Source organism: Canis aureus, chromosome 1 (genome assembly GCF_053574225.1).
Source record: "Canis aureus isolate CA01 chromosome 1, VMU_Caureus_v.1.0, whole genome shotgun sequence".
In the NCBI taxonomy this organism is placed as follows: domain Eukaryota; kingdom Metazoa; phylum Chordata; class Mammalia; order Carnivora; family Canidae; genus Canis; species Canis aureus.
This window is the reverse complement of record NC_135611.1, coordinates 90,525,404-90,534,998: the sequence shown is the minus strand read 5'-3', so window position 1 is coordinate 90,534,998 and position 9,595 is coordinate 90,525,404.

The following is a 9,595-nucleotide window of genomic DNA, read 5'->3' as shown; positions in this document are numbered from 1 at the left end:
GATAATTGTGGCATATTCATGCACTAGCATATAACACAAAATGAAAATGATCTACGACCACGTGCGACAATGTGGATGAATATCACAGATGGAAGTTAAGTGAAAGCAGCCAGTCACAAAAGACACTACACTGTGTGATTCCATGTTTTCCAAAGATTGGTTGATTGGTTGATTGGGGGGCATGGCAAAAAGGGAGAGGGAGAGAGAGAAGCCCAAGTCCACTTCCCACTGAACCTGGAGCTGGAGGCAGGACTTGATCCCAGGACCCTGAGATCATAACCTGAACAGAAACCAAGAGTCAGACACTCTGCTGACTGAGCCATCCAGACGCCCCTGCACAATTCCATTTTTATAAAGTTCAAAAAAAGGCAAAATGAACCTAGTGTTAGGAATCAGACTCAGGGTTACCTTTGTGGGGGGAGAAGACAAGTCAAAGAAGGAAAAAGAGGCGGTTCTGAGGCACTGGGAACATTTTAATTCTTGATCCAGGTGATGACTGCATGTGTGTCTTGTGAAAATTCATTTTGCTATACAAGGATTTGTGCTCTTTTCCATACATATGTTATACTCAAAATTTATTTTTAAATTGTTTCTTAAGGGGTCTGATGGGTTCAGTCTGTAGAGGATGTGACCCTTGATATCAGGTTCATGAGTTCAAGCCTCAGGTCACACATACTGCTTACTTAAAAAATAAAATAAATTGTCTCTAATCTGAATTTTACTAGTTTTCTTTGTATTTGCTTTGAGAACTACAAGGATTTGACGATGTCTAGTCATGTTGGCACATATTTAAATTATAATAAAAAATTAGGGACGCCTGGGTGGCGCAGTGGTTGAGCTCCTGCCTTGGGCTCAGGTCGTGACCCCGGGGTCCCGGGATCAAGTCCTGCATCGGGCTCCTCACAGGGAGCCTGCTTCTCCCTCTGCCTGTGTCTCTGCTTCTCTCTGTGTCTCTCATGAATAAATAAATAAAATCTTTAAATTAAAAAAAAAAAAAAAGACAAACCTGTGGTTACTGCTTTATTAGCGTCTCTCCAGCAGAGGGAAGTATTACCTGATCTGCGACTTAGGGGAGGGTAACACATGACGTCATCGGATGAGACTGTTGTTGATTGGTTGGCAGTTGGAGGCGGGTTTAGTGCGGTGAGTCCCGTCCTGATTGGCTGACTTTCAGATGGGAGCTGACACTGATTGGTTGGCTTGTAAAAGCGGGTTCCCCGAGTTCCAGTGCGGTAGATTGGTTGGCAGGGTTTTATCTTTTTTTTTTTTTTTCTTTTAATTTATGATAGTCACACACAGAGAGAGAGAGGGGCAGAGACATAGGTAGAGGGAGAAGCAGGCTCCATGCACCGGGAGCCCGACGTGGGGCTCGATCCCGGGTCCCCAGGATCACGCCCTGGGCCAAAGGCAGGCGCTAAACCGCTGCGCCATCCAGGGATCCCTGGTTGTCAGGGTTTTAGATCAGGGATGCGAATGCAACTTGCTTCCCGAAAGTCCACCTTCCACCACTTTGCTTCATGGAAGACCTTCATTAATACGATCACAGCTTTCTTCATAGTAGTGAAAATCCTCAGATTTCTCTTGTTGAGAAAAACAGGTACTAATGTAGGTAAGTACAGCCACTTCGGACAGCAGGGCAAACCTGTATGTCTCCAGTCTCTTTAAAGTCTAATGGCAACGTTTCCTTGCCATTTTGTCATCTCACTTTTGAGTATTTTTCCTTTGGGTATTATGGGTATTTCTTTCCTCCTAGACTTGATCATCTATCTTTGCATGCTCTGTCTCTCATCCCATTTCCTTTCTGTAATTTTGTACATATGCCACGTCATTTCTTTTCCTCTCTTTTGTGCTTAACTTGGGCAATTCACCCAGACATTCCACATCAAACAAACTTGCATCCCATGAAACATGTGTTTGGTCCACCCAGCATTTTCTGCAAAATGCAAATTTGTTACTAACATTTAAAATTGGGACGTTTTCCTGGGACACCTGGATGGCTCAGGGGTTGAGCATCTGCCTTGGGCTCAGGTCATGATGCTGGGGTCCTAATATCGAGTCCTGCATGGGCCTCCCCGCAGGGAGCCTGCTTCTCCCTCTGCCTGTGTTTCTGCCTCTCTCTGTGTGTCTCTCATGAATAAATAAATAAAACCTTTTTTTTTTTTAATTGGGAGGTTCCACATAAAATTAGACTTACAGGAATGCCTGAGTGGCTCAGCAGTTGATTGTCTGCCTTTGGCTCAGGACATGATCTGGTTTGGGGATCGGATCCCACATCGGGCTCCCCACAGGGAGCCTGCTTCTCTCTCTGCCTGTGTCTCTGCCTCTTTCTGTGTCTGTCATGAATAAATAAAATCTTTAAAAATAAAAATAATGTTGGACTTACAGATTCTCTTGAAAGCAATCAGAAAACATGACAGCATTCTCTGATAGCAACAATCAGCTAGAGACTTTTCACACTGGCAGTTCTTAAACTTCATTGAGCATCAGGACCATGTGGGGTGTGGGGCATCAAATCGTTTTTTCCTAGGCTCCACCTCCACAGTTTCTTTAAGAAATATCCATTTCTAATGAGTTCCCAGGTGATGCTCCTGCTGCTAATCTGAGGACCACACTTTAAGAACCATTGCTTGAGATGACACTTCTGCTTTCTAGTTACTACACTGTTGTCTCATACCTAACCTGTGTCACTGACTCACAGCGCCTGCCTGGTCCCGGTTGGCAGTTAAGGTTATAAAACCTGTGACCTATGTGATCTGAATTTTCTTTGACCACCTGAGACCTGGTTTTCCACAGTTCAGACTTCTATGGGAAGGCTGCATAGTGCAGTGTGACCCACTTTTCCCTGCCTACAGGCATAGAGGCTCTGCTGGGACTGTGCACATCCCTGCTGCAGGTCCTGGGCTCCTGGTCAACTCAAAGTTTTATATGTCTTCTGTACAGGGAGATGAATCACATCCCATGAGAGGATACTCATGGGGGACATTCACCCAATTCTGATGCATCACTGGAAAACAACCAGTCAGATTTATTGTTTTTCTTTTTTGCCTCTGCTCAGGTCTCAAGAACTCACAGCACTCAGAACTTTTCCTCTACACTGCCTATTTATTCTCTAGGATTTTTTTTCTTTATAGTGGTAGATAATAGTAAGAATTCTCAAGATTGTATCGCCAGCTTTCTTTCTTTGAAACATCTAGTGGGAAGGTTGGGATAGGCAGGTACTTCTCTGCTTCATACCAGACTCCTCTTTATTTTCTTGGCCACCGCTTTGTAAAATTTCTAGCAAGAATTTTCACCTCTTTGTTTCTTTTTTTGCTTGTTTTGACACTTTGTTTTTAGGAAGGAAGTGTCTGTGGTCCAGCTTCCCTAAACCATCATTATGGCAAAGTCCAGCTCTGGGTAATTGTATGGCTCTGTTCTAAATGGTCAAACCTCTTTATTCTTTTCTTTTCTTTTCTTTTCTTTTCTTTTTCTTTTTTTCCCCAAACCTCCTTCTAAATGTGTGTGCCACCCCCAGAGATCCCAGTGGAAACAGTCTGAGGGGAGGCGTGGGTATCTGGATCTTTAAAAGCTCTCCAGGTTATTCTAATGTGCAGTGAAAGTTGAGAAGCACTGCTGTAGCTCAGTGCTTTTTAAATTTTAACGTGCCACCCAACCACTGAGGGTCCAGTTAAAATTCAGATTCTGGTTCAGAAGGTCCTGGATGTCACTACATAACTACAGAGTCAGTATCACTAACTAGTTCCCAGTGGTGCTGCTGCAGTGGCTCTGGATCCCTAGACCACACCCAGGTTCTGGAATTAACTTGGCTAACACTCTCGCCTGGGTACTCTGGATCCTGCACGTCCACAGCCGGCCACGGTGGCCCCGTGCCAGCCCCTCAGCAGAGCAGATGCTCTGCCTGAAGCTGGGTCCAGTTATATATATGGACTGTACTTTTTTCAAAAGTGCTCCACACTTGTGTGGCAATGAGCTCTAATCGCAGAGACTGGAAACTCTCAAATCCTTAGGGTTGGAAGGACATGTGAGAGGTCTATTCAGAACAGACTTGAATTGTTTTTACTGGGTGCCTGGCATTTGGCATCACATCTCCCAGGCATAAATCGGGCCACACAAATAGAAATGGCACGGCCCGTGTAGCACCAGCACACTGCCCCCCACGAGATACAGGAGTACGGGAGAGCCAGAAAGAGGAACGGTGCACAATGTTGCCATCGTCTCCAAAGCTGATGAAGCCCAGGCACCTGGATTTGCACTTTTTCTATTAAGCGTGAAAGACAAGGGGATTTCATAAAAATTAAAAAAAAAAAAAAAAGGAAAAACCCAGAAGTTCTTGGGAACCCTCATGGTCTGAGAAGCGATGCAAAATCCGGGCCCTTGCCAGACTGTGTGTTAGCGCAATGCGACCACTAGATGGCGCCGTTGGCTCGAGGAACAGAAAGAGGCGCAGTTTCAGGATGTGGATTGGGTTTCAGCCCCACTTTAGGGAACAATCCTTAGACAGGTGGAAGGAACATGATAGGAGTGAAAACTCGGGGCTACTAGAAGCTGCTTTTCATCAGGCCAGGAACCTTTGACATTTGGAACAATCTAGCAAATGTCTAAGAGGCATCCAGCTGCTGGTGGCTGACCAGGTCACTCTTGTTGACATGACACAAGGCTCCCTGGAGGAAATGTGTGCCCAATGGATTAGTGAAAATGTAATCCTTTTCTACAAACACTAGTAAAACTCTTTTATGAAGTGAAGGGAAAAAAACCTATTTTCTTAAAACTTTTTTTTTTCAAAATTATTGGGTATTGGGGGCTCTAACCAAAAAATCTGTTTTGTAAACAGAAATGTATGTAGTATTTTCAGTGTATTTTTCCTTTAATTATTCATTTCACCTGCTGTGGCCTTATTATTATTATTCCCATTCTACAGGTGGGGAAACAGGGCTGAAGTGATTAAAGTACTTACCCAAATCGTGAAGTTTGATCTGTCTCAAATCCTGTGAACTTAACCGCTGTGCTATATGACCTCCCAATCAATATTCACTCACAAATGCACATGTTCCGACACTGGTCTTTCTTTGTCTGGTATTCTGTGACTTGCAGCAAAAATATCTTATATGATACAATGTGAATAGGAAAGCATGGTTATTCTAGGTGCCTATTACAGGAGCACCTAACCCATCCTTAAGCAGCAAAAATTTCTGAGAACATCTTTATCTCTTTCCTTCCTTCCTAGTACTTCTTTACTATTATTTTACTAAGGCACTTCCTTCCCAGGGCTGTTTCTCCCCACCAACTTCCAAACACATTTATTCTTCCTGGAATAACTGTGAAATGGAAAGCAAGCCAATTGTATTTTAATTCTCACTAAAGTGTATATGATTGATAGTCACTGCATTATATTATCCAAATAAGACCTGTTTGGCTTTAGACCTGAAAGAATAATTCAGTGGTGATATCTCAATCTACTTGCTTGTTCATATCTCAGCACTTTCCTGATGAGAAGACAAAAGACAGGGAAAAAAAAATAAGACCAGCAGTTAAAATGAGTCAACTGGTAATTATGAAATTTCACACACACTCGGTGCTGAAGGTAAAATAATAACTCAAAATCAGAAGAAGGCTCTATCATGCTCATCCTGTGAACATTATATGGTCCTCTTGTTCTATTTTTTATTTTTCTCAACCGGAAAAACTTGGACTAACTAAGGAGCAAAGAAACCTGAGGGTATCCTTAGCCATTTCATGAATGGTATAAACTATTCCAGAGTGACCAAATCACCCTGATTTTCTTCATTTAAAAAAAATCTAGGTAATAGATGTGAACAAAATGATAGAACTAGGGGTGCCTGTGTGGCTCAGTAGGTTGAGTGTCTGACTCTTGATTTCAGCTCAGGTCATGATCTCAGGGTCGTGGGATCAAGCCCCATGGTGGGCTCTGCACTGGACATGGAGCCTATTTAAGATTCTCTCTCTCCCTCTTCTTTTGCCCTTCTCCCCCCAAATAAATAAACAAATATATTTTTTAATGATATAACTAGGATGTCTCCATTTCGCAGCCACTAATAAAATAACTGATTTGAGCACCACAGTGAGCAGATGAAAGCATTACATGAAAGGCTGCGATTTGCAATGGAGCCATCTGGCTGACACCGCTGCTGTTGTTTCGTTTGAAAGCAGACCCACGATGTACCCTCCAAACCGATGCAGTAGGAGGTACCCAGTATGTCCTAGGAACTCTCACCTCCCAAAACTGACACTCATCATATGAGTTTCTAGGGCTTGCTCACACCCCTATGGGAAATACAGGGACAAAGTAAATGATTCCACAAGGAAGCAAATAGGCAAATTCAGATTGGATGGAGTCAGGTCGATGGGCTCAGGTCCTCACTCAGGCAGAGAGCATCTGCTCTGAAATCAAGCACTTCAGGACCATAAGAAGCAAATGCAGCCTGTGGACCATATGCAACCAGTGGTAAAGAGAGTGGGACTTGAGACAATTGGGGGGTTTTTACAAGGACGAGGTAGCTGATGACACCAAGGAATTACTGTCACTCTTGTCATCGGGTAATGGCAGTCTAGTTAGGCTTGAATATATCCATTTTTACTGAAGCTCATAAGGGTGAATTGACATTATTTGCCTTAAAATCTGAATCAAAAGGAAGAAATGAATGTAGTTGCTTCATGACAGTTTAATCTTGGGGAGATGTATTTTGGGGTTCACTATTCTATGTACATTTTTTTTGTTTCATAGTCATCAAAAAATAAAAAGGCATACCTACCTCTGTGGGACTAAGGAAAATTCAGTAGGTCAATGAGATCTTTTTAGCTTTGATGGGACGCACCCACAGTCAATACTTCCACCGCCATCAGTGTTAAGCCAGGACCCAAAAGTCCCCCTTACCAACTGCATTGTTTCTATTTATCCATCTCAGAAGGACAGATGGTGCAGCAGGCTGGTGAGGACCAGATTCAGTGCCCCACGCACTTCCAACGGAGGCACTGCCAACGACATGGAGTTCACCTGTGAGCTTCACCACCAAACCGAGGTGGTTGCCTGCAGGGGGTTCCACCAGCTTCGAGGTCAGGTCAGATACCTGTTCAAAGCCAGGTGCTGTCCCCGAACTCCTAGAAAGATATGCTCGCTGATGCAGGTGACTCTAAAACATGGAAGATGCTCGTCCTCGTTCATAATCACAGAATGCAGATGAAAACAAAGTGAGATTTTTCTGGTGGTGGCAAATCAGAACAACAGAAAACACACCTGCTGAAGATGTAGGGGAATGGATGCTTTACTAGTGGGAATATGAACTGGAACAGTGTCTATAAGGGGATAATTTGGCAACATCTAGTACAATTACAAATGCATATCCCAGGAATTCGGCTCCAAATGAATTTATCCCACTTCCACGCGCTCCCACCTCAAGCCACCTTTGTCTGGTATTCATCGCCACCGTTGCTCGTAATAGTAGATGATTTGAAAACTTAAATACCTATCAGAAGGGGAGTGTTCAATAAATTATGTAACAGCCACACACAATGGAATATGTAACTCTTTTTAAATGAAATCATGTGTATAATCATATCAAACTACCTCCACCACATATTAAGGGGGGGGCAGAGAGCAAGATGGATAAAGCAACGATGTATATAGTATGCAATCATTTGTGTAGAAAATGAAAAAAAGAATACCTCTGCTTGTGTATACAAAGATACTTCTGGAAGAATGCCCAACACATGAATGGCATTGGTTGCCTTCAGGTATCTGGGGAGAGGGAGAATTTTCTCTGGACTCTCAAACTCTGTAAATGCATAAATATATGACCTGTTCAAAAACTAGAGATACAATTAATTTTCTAACAAGTAATTTCTTCTGCCACAAAAAGGAGGTCAGTTGACTTTCAAACCAAAGTTAACGGAAACAGTAGGGACTTGGATTCGGAGCTAGGCGGGGGCAGAGAGCTGGAAATGTGCTGGAATGTGGGCCACCGTGCAGCAAAAATAACAAAACACGGTTCAAGCTCCCTGCAGGGGCAAAGTAGAATTCATTTTAAATCAAATGAAAGCCAAGTCCCTGTAGGGGCGCCTGGCAGGCTGAGTCGGTGGAGCGTGCGACTCTTAATCTCGGGGTCATGAGTTCAAGCCCCACGTTGGGTGTACAGATTACTTAAAAAAATAAAGCCACGTCCTGGAGGCCGGTCAAACTATTCCAGTTTCATCTCCCACCGAAGCTGATGCCTTCAGATGAAGTGGCCTCTGGAATCCTGAGGAGGAGGCTCTGGGAGCAGCCGGGGCCTGCCGAAGCCCCAACATGAGGCCAGCACCAGCAATGACAAGGCCCCCAATGGCCAGGCCCTGTGATGACAGCTGTCGGGGAGGGAAGGCTCGTCCCCACCCGCCGGCTGTGTCACCTGAGGAAGCAACTCAGTGACTCCAGTGTTGTGCTGGGTAGATGCCCACGTAAAGAATGAATTGCTGACATGAAATGCAACGCGGTTGGTCAATAGGTCAGTTCAAATACAGACGGTGCCTGTTTTTTAAGTCTATAAAACACGGACCTGCCAAAAAAAAAAAAAAAGTGATGGGGGAACTAGTATCCATCTGGTGGGGCTGATGTGAATCCATGCACATAAAAGAACTAAAGCAAAGATTACCTATCATTATCAGAAAGAAAAAGATGGAACTTGTTAATGGGTAAGGGCCAGGATATATTTTATTATTTTATTTTATTTTATTTTATTTTATTTTTATTTTTATTTTTACTATTCATGAGAGACACAGAGAGAGAGGCAGAGACACAGGCAGAGGGAGAAGCAGGCTCCCTGCAAGGAGCCCGATGTGGGACTCAATCCCAAGACCCCAGGATCACGCCCCGAGCCGAAGGCAGATGATCAACCACTGACCCCCCCGGTGCCCCAGGGCCAGTGTGCCCTTTAGCATCCGTTGTGCCTGGCAGTTCCCAGTCCTCACCGTTGTGGGCCAGTGTGCCTATGAACATACCCTATGACCTCTCTGAAGGGGACAGGGTGTCAGATCTTGGAGCTGAAGGGGCTCCGTGGCTTATCTCGAGTCCCCTTTAGTGCTGACCATGTGCATTTCTCTGCTCCTTTGCCGGCACAGAGAAAACTGAAATTCCAGCCTCTTGCCTTAGGTGAGGCCCTGAGACGGGATCCAGCCAGTGTAACATGAGCAGAGGAGAGCAAGGAAAAGCCCTTCAGCTATTTCTCTCTCTTTCTCTCTTTAAAGATATTTTACTTATGCATTTGAGAGAGAACGAGCACAAGCGGGGGCTGCGGGGGGAGGTAGAGAGAAGCAGAACCCCACTGAGTAGGGAGCTGGATGCAGGCTCCATCCCAGGATCATGACCTGAGCCAAAGGCAGATGTTTGAACCATCAGAGCCACCCAGGTGCCCCTCAGCCATCTCTTTTCCTGCCACAAAATCCACTTGTTGAAATGGCAGAGCCACAGGAGAGAGAGAGACCCTGAATCCTGTGTCCCTCCCTGTAGAGCTGCTGCACCCCCGGCCCATTCTGCACACGGCCTTAAACTTTTCTGTGCTCCGTCACGGAAAGTCTGGGTTTGCTACTGCACTGTAACCTGGACCAC